The sequence below is a fragment of the Echinops telfairi genome, unplaced genomic scaffold, assembly GCF_000313985.2.
Source record: "Echinops telfairi isolate 266 unplaced genomic scaffold, ASM31398v2 ScPeMD7_7468;HRSCAF=8506_0, whole genome shotgun sequence".
Classification (NCBI taxonomy): Eukaryota; Metazoa; Chordata; class Mammalia; order Afrosoricida; family Tenrecidae; genus Echinops; species Echinops telfairi.
The window spans coordinates 28,599,337-28,604,350 of record NW_022111369.1 but is presented as its reverse complement, the minus strand read 5'-3'; positions in this window follow the sequence as shown (position 1 = coordinate 28,604,350).

Here is a 5,014-nt window from a genome sequence, read left to right as displayed (position 1 = left end):
GATTGGAAGTTGTTTTCCCCACAAGATTTGTCCACAAACAGGAATGTAGTTCTCTTCTCTAAGACATGCATACTCTGCTCTCTCCAACTTGACTTAAATTTCAATTTAGATTCACTTATCAATCTTGTAGTAGTGTCTTGATTGGGGTGGACTTCGCACAGGGTTAGATGGCGGAACTGAATAGTCTTCTCCTTCTTTCCCTTCCTGAAAAACTTACTGCAGCTGAGATGAACTCTGTTTTGTCCAAGTGGTTTTTAAGATACGTATATAAAGAGTTTTAAGGTGTGTGTATAAAGGGTAAAATTCAAGGAGACATAGATAAGATGGCATCCAGGTAGAATTACCCGCCTGGTGCTCCTGCTACCAGCCCAGAAAATTAAGAGGTAAGGAGGCCAAGACGGAGGCTGGGTGCTAAAAATAGTTTCAGTGTACTAGGGTCAGCTCAGATCTCTCCTTTTCATTTGCACCCACTGGGCTATTTGAGAAAGCACTGAAATGCTCTTGGTTCATTGTGCCTGCCGGCGGACTGCACTGGCCCCATGCCAGGTTTGGAAGGATGGTGTCTGCAACCCCTTCCTGTGCCCTAGTGATTACCCCAGAATGTTGTCTAAAGTGGTCATAATTCCAGACTCTCAGAGAGCCTCCAAGAGCTAGCTAAAAGACCCCCAAACCAGAATTCCTTGTGCTGCTAGCCACCCTGCACTTACAGTCTAGATGTTGGTGGCTCCCCTCCCCAACCAGGAATGGAGGATGTGGTAGTTACATATCTGTTGTCAATTTGAGACTTAAGAGTGATGGGGTGGAGCTTAGTCTATCAATTGGCTCACAGCTTGATGACATCACCTGGAGGCGCTAAGGAGATAAATAGCTTGCTGGAGGCCAGACACCGACACACTCCCTGTGAGACATTCCTGTGGACAAGACACGAGGAGCTACCCTAGAGCCCTGGAGCTGAAGGAGCCATGTGGAGAGACCCACATTAGCACTGAGATGCTTCCACTACCACTGGATCAACAAGACTTTCCACCAACAGGCCTGTGATCTTCCTGTATTCGGTGTCATTCATATGTTCATGAATCTGAGGAGGAATGTATAGATTGGTATTGGAGATATGGGCTGCTATCAGACTGGTAGACTTGATCTGGACTGAGCTGGGATGTTTTCTCAATATTCAATTGCTCTTGTATATAAAGCTCTTTATTATAAACATATGAGTGTCTAAGAATTTGTTTCTCTAGTAAACCCAGACTAACACAGATGTAGTACATCAGCCATCCCCTCCTGCCTCTCCCCAGCTCTATGCCTACCAGTGTGGGTAGCAATAAATGGTTGGATAATAGTTTGCAGCCATCAAAGAGCAGCTGGGATATTTACTTGTGTCAGATCGCAGTTCCACAGAGCAAAAACAGATATCCAGGGGGCGAATTCAGTTCCAGCCAGCTGCAAAAACTAAACTAAACAAAAAAACCTCTTTGCTAAGCTAGTGTCCCTCCCCTGGGGGCCAGCACAGCACAATTCCGATAATGGCACCCCACATGCCCCATATAAAAAGGGAACACATTTTACTGGCAAAACCCTTCTGGAAATATTTAAAGCAAATGGAAATTGAACTACTCTAAGACCCAGCTATCCCTCTACTGGGCATATACCCAGAAGAGGTAAGAAATAAACCACAACCAGTTGTCAGTGCTGCAATGTTTATTGTGGTGTAATTCATGATTGCAAAGAATTAGAAACAACCTAAATTTTGAATGATAGAGGAGTGGATTAGAAACTCCAGCACATATACACAATGGAGTACTATGCAGAGTTGGAGGAAATTATGCTAAGTGAAGTTAGCCAATCACAGAAGGACAAGTACAACATGGGTCCCTTGAGGTAAATACAATCACAGAGTAGGTATAGAAGAAAGCCAGTTTTCTCACTCTATAAGGGTTGGGGTACAGGCAGTTGTGAGGTGGTTGGACAAAGCCCAAGGAGGTAAAAGTTATTCAAACACAAAGAAGGAGAAAAGGAGAGAGAGAAAAAGGGGTGGGGGTGGGGAGAAGATGGAATGGGAGGGGCACCCAGGGGGAGAGTATTGTTTATGTCTTCACAGAATTGGGAGTGTGCATGCAGGCCCCACCATGGTGCACCAAATCTTGAGGGTAACATAACCATGTGGAGAAATGCATGCAAAGATTAGGCTACAGGATTGGTCCCAGTCAGACACAAACTGACCCCCTCCCCTAGATGTATGTGCTACAGAGGACAGCACTAAACCTACAGGTTGGGGAGAGGAGCTGGCATGCCATGCTAACATGGAAGCAAACAAGAAGGAAAAAGAGAAAGGGATGGTTAGACCCCATATCAGCACACCAAGCCTGGAGGACGATACCCTGCATGGAGAGAGCTGATAAGACACAGAGAGGACAGTAGGGCCAAAAGTAGCTCAAGACATTTTGTCACTCACTAGAGCATACTGTGATGGGGGATAATACTGGGGACATACAGCAGGGAGTTAGTTCAGTCTGAATCCCCCCGCAGAAGGGCAAAATAAGAAGGGAATAGAACAGAACAGCAATAGGAGCAAAGAAAAGCCACAAAGCCACTGAAGAGTCCCAAAGTTAGACTTCAGGCTAGGAGGGCCATCTCCCAGAATTCTCCAAGCACCAGTGGGGAGACAGTCATGAAGGTCAGTGAACAGACCTGGAATTATGTATGTTATTTTTGTTTATTTGTTCTTGGTTTCTTTTTTCAAACTTTAGGGTTTTTTGTTTGGCTTCTGTCATTGTTGGGTTGCCTATATATAAGGTAGGCATGGAAAGCAAGCTTGAGGAGAAAGCAACAGGACTGACAGTCCCAGACAGACAGGGGGAGAAGGAGGTGGGGAAAGTGAGAGGTGAGTAAACAATGCCAAAGTCAAGGAACAACTAGGGAACTAAATCAACAAGGACGTAGAGATCCTGGGGGTGTTGGAGCAACAGCAATCTAGTTGAGAGGAATTAGTAAGAGGTGGAAGTAGGGCAAGCACGGTGGTAGGGCAGGAGGAAGGTGAAAGGAAGCAGAGGAACAATCTAGGAAGCAAATATATGGTATAAGCATAGGCACGTACATAAGTTAACACATTAATTCATAATAATAGAGTTATTGTCCCATGTCTGTATATTTATATGGCAATACATGGAGGTTTGGGGCAGACTTCAGGCCTCTGCTCATGCTCTCCCTCAACTCAAGCACACTTTGTTCTAACAACCTGGCATTCTTTGATCTGTGCCCTGCCAGCATAATCGCTGAAGACAAAATGGGTGCATAAATAAATGTGGAGAAGAAAACAGGTGGTGCAGGCTATCAAAAGATATAGCATCTGGGGTCTTAGAGGCTTGAAGTTAAACAAGCGGACATCTAGCAGAGAAGCAAAAAGCCCCCATGGAAGAAGCACATCAGCCTGGGTGATCATGAGGTGTAGTCTGGACCAGGAGGTAAGACGCATCAGAAGACTCAAATCAGACAAACAAACAAACAAAAAAACAAACATATTGTTGAGAATGAGGGGGGTAGGAGCAGAGATCCAAAGCCCACCTGTAGATAAGGGGACATCTCCTCACAGAGGGGTCCAGGGAAGGAATGAGTCAAGCAGGGTGAAGTAAAGCATCAATGAAACACACAATACTCCTCTGGTTCCCTGAGGCTTCCTCACCCCCCACTATCATGACCCTAGTACTGCCTTTACTGTGGGCTAGACCGGAACATGTCCACAGGTACAGATAAGACATAAGAGCTCATAACACACAAAATCCAGGAACAGGAATGGGAGTAGCGATACCAGGAGGGCATGGCGAAGATGGGGAGGAGCCAATCCTGATGATTGACACATAACCTCATCACCCACCCTCCCCTCTCCCAGGGGGATGAACAACAGAAACCGTGGAGGAAGGGAGACAGCAGTTGGTTTAAGATATGAAAATAATAATAATTTATAATTTATCAAGGGACCTTGAGGGTTCAGGGGGAGGGGAGGGAGAGGAGCTGACATCAAGGGTTCAATGGAAAATATTTAGAAAATAATTATGACAACATATGTACAAATGTGCTTGATGCAATTGATATATGGATTGTTACAAGAGCTGTAAGAGCCCTCACTAAAATGTTTTTAAAAATTAACTAAATAAAGGACAAAATTCATGGACACAAGGCAGGTTCTCTAACTAGTTGGAATCTCTCTAGCTAGAAGATTGTATGACTTGAGAGCAGAAACCTGAATTCTTTTTTTTTTTTTTTCTAGAAACCTGAATTCTTATTAGTGTTTATCATTATAAAAGTGAACTCATACAATATTTATCATTTTGTGACTAACTTCACTGAGTTTAATGATATCCAAATCCATCAATGCCATGAGTTTTCATAATTTCATTCCAGTTTTTAAGGATACATAATATTCATTGTGTATATACCTGAGTATCTTTATCCATGGGTATTTGGGCTGTTTCCAGCTCCTTTTTATTGTGAACTGCGCTGCAATTAATATGGAAGAGCATGCACATGTTTGTATTCTGTCTCTTCATTCTTTGGGGTTTATGTGCAGCAAAGGCATTGCTAGGTTCTATGATATTCTTATTCCTAGTTATTTTAGGTAGAATCATATGGCTTTCCACAATGGTTGTACATATTCACAAGGCCATCAGAAGTGTATAACATTTCAATCAGTCTACATTCTTTCCAACATTTGTTGCTCTTTGTTTTTGAAATTGGGCTTTCATTATGGGTATCAAATGATATTTACTGGTTGTCTTGATTCACATTTCCCAGATGGCTAGCAATCATGAGCATCTACTCATAGGTTTGTTAGCCATATAAGTGTCATCCCTTGTAATTTGTCTATTCATGCCTTTTAATTGGATTGTGTTTTCTTTTCTTTTTTTTAACAATCATTTTATTGGGGGCTCTTATAGCTCTCATATAACAACCCATACATCATCAATTGTATCAAGCATATTTGTATGTATGTTGTCATCACTATTTTATAAATATTTAG